This window comes from Suncus etruscus, chromosome 13, assembly GCF_024139225.1.
Source record: "Suncus etruscus isolate mSunEtr1 chromosome 13, mSunEtr1.pri.cur, whole genome shotgun sequence".
Taxonomy (NCBI): domain Eukaryota; kingdom Metazoa; phylum Chordata; class Mammalia; order Eulipotyphla; family Soricidae; genus Suncus; species Suncus etruscus.
Genome location: NC_064860.1, coordinates 39,677,922 through 39,680,677, shown reverse-complemented (window position 1 = coordinate 39,680,677; position 2,756 = coordinate 39,677,922). Strand labels below are relative to the sequence as shown.

General features: G+C 32.2%; 1 non-coding gene across 1 annotated transcript; it reads right to left on the bottom strand.

Annotated features, from left to right (window-relative positions):
* Nucleotides 1-2,149: 2,149 nt before the first annotated feature.
* Nucleotides 2,150-2,256, bottom strand: LOC126026620 (U6 spliceosomal RNA). Its single transcript, XR_007501844.1, has one exon. It is a non-coding gene; the product is annotated as a U6 spliceosomal RNA (small nuclear RNA).
* Between the last annotated feature and the right edge of the window lie 500 nt (nt 2,257-2,756).

The window sequence follows — 2,756 nt, the reverse complement described above, 5'->3', positions numbered from 1 at the left end:
TAGGTCACAAGTCATGATACATGCTTATTTCCATATGCAAAGGTAGAAAATTGAGATGATGAGGAAGAGTGAATTTCTTTTATACTTCTGTAGAAGTGGGCTGGTTGATAAACAGAGAGAATATACATACCTAGATCAGGGAAACAATCTGTGAAGATTTATTTACACTCTTCTAGTCTAGGAAAAAGCCAAAAGAAAAGCAAGTTGAATTTTCCTCCACTGTAATAAAAATTCAAGTTACAAATTATACTAAAAACTCTTTATTACTATCTTGCAAAATAACTTAGGCTGGACTAAAGCCTAGGATTGATTTGGGATTAAATGAAGAGAGAACGTTTAAGATTTCCACAGCAATTAAGCCACTTTATTGAAATCATACAGAGACATCACAGTCTTTTAAAAGCAAAGAAAATACATTTTGTTAACACTCACACACTTTAATAAGAATGAACATGAAATCACCAAATTATCATTTCTTAATTCTTATAGCTATTTTAAGAAATATAATAGTTATAACCATATAAACCAGGGTTCATTTTGTTAAATTTTAGATTGTTATATGAGCATTTTGATCCAGAATCCTTTCATAAAATAAAATAGTACTTTTCTATTTAAGTTTTCTAAAAGTTTTCAAATGTCACAGTTATAACCATTTAGGAAAAGCCAAAAGTTTGACCAACTATTTTTTCAATACATCACTATTAGAATAAGAGCTGTCTGATCCTAAAAAGCATATAATCTTTTAATTTCTTCTTATAAATATGATTATATTCAATAGTCCCATAATAAATACTCATAATTCTAATTGGAGGTTTTGCATATAAACACACTCAACAAATACTTATAATCCAATGTTCTAAGCACCATAATAAAGAGGAAAGAGCAACATTTGAGAACCTAGAACGTCTGGGCATTATGTCGGATAATTGTAAATGAGAGGTTATTTCAATCTAAATAAATGTGTTATTATTTTTGTCCCATTAAACTATTTTTCATAAACAGATGTCATTGTTTGTAAATGTTATTAAAAGTAATATACAATAATCACAAAGCATATGAAAATATAGGAAGGCACAAAGGAGAAAACTAATAATTCACAATAGCAAGAGATTTCTGAAGATAATTACTATTAATGCAAGTTTTTTCCTGTGTGTGAATTAAAACTGTTTAATACTTGAAAAACTGTAACATTTTGAGTATATATACTTATATGTATAAAGGTATATTTTGAAAGAATTGTTAATGTTAATTAATTATTATTGTTAATTATAAAGACTTAAAGCTAACTTTGCTGTTCTCTAAAATTTTTTAATTGAGTCACCATGAGATAGAGTTTTAAGGTTGTTCACGGTTGATTTTTAGTCATACAATGTTTCAACTAACATGCCTTACCAGTGCATATTTCCTGCCACCAATATCCCTAATTTCTCTCCCAACCTTCCCCAGTCTCTATGGCAAACTCTCTCTCTCTCTCTCTCTCTCTCTCTCTCTCTCTCTCTCTCTCTCTCTTCTCTCTCTCTCTTTAGGCTCTGTGATTTGCAATTCTTTTACTGATAGGATGTCATGCAGTCATGCATCTTGCTTTACCTCCTTTCAACACCCAGTTCTTGTTTGTTCAAAGTTATCATTTTCATCATTATTTTAGTGATACTTTCTCTATTCTAACTGCATTCCCCTACTCCCTGCAGAAAACATCACACTTTGGACCAATCATCCTTCCCTCTTTTCAATACTCTTGGGCAATATTTCCATACTCTGGGTTTATACAATGATTACACAAATGAGTAGGATGTCTATCTCTCTCCCTCTGATTCATTTTATCCCTCCAATTCATTTTACTCAGCATGATACTCCTTATTTCCCTAAATGTATAAGCAAATTTTATAAGTTTCCTAACAGTTCCTAACATAGCAAATTTCTTAACAGTTGTGTAATATTTCATTGTGTAGATGTGCCATAGTTCCTTTATCCATTCACCTGTTCTTAAACACTTGGGGGTTGTTTCCAGGTTTGGGCTATTGTAAATAGCCAAACTGAACATAGTCATTTATATGAGACTTCATGACACATGTTTCTCTTAGCTTGATCCATTTCATCCTCAACTGTACAACTTCTCATCTTCATTTAAAGTCAAGTAAATAAATTTTTTTAAAATATAGATCGCTTCACGAATTTGCGTGTCATCCTTGCACAGGGGCCATGCTAATCTTCTCTGTATCGTTCCAATTTTAGTATATGTGCTGCCGAAGCGAGCACGTAAATAAAATTTTTATCAGGGAATTCTTTGTTTTGGGACCACACTCAACAGTGTTTAGGGGTTACTACTGCTCTGCACTCAAGGTTTACACCTGTTGGCCTCTTGGGATCACAGGGTACCAAACTCAAGTTGGCCACGTGGAAGGCAAATGACCTATATGATGTAATAATATTGTTCTTGCCCAATTCAGGAAATTCTTACTAATATTTCCCCCCTATATTCACCAACCACTTAGGTTTTTCCATTCCTTGCTCTTGGCATATTCTGACTTTTCTGCAACACTATTATAACTGTAATAAAAAGATTAGCTAATAATTATATTGTAATAAAATAATGCTCCTTTAATGGCCACTTCTCCAACAATCCAGTATGGATGTAAGAATAGAGAACTTCTTGCTTACATCTTACACCTTCACTACCTAGCAAAGAGTTAGGCACATGAAGTACTTTTTGGGTTATCAGGATAAATAAAAATTATAGTATAAAGAGACAAGTTTCT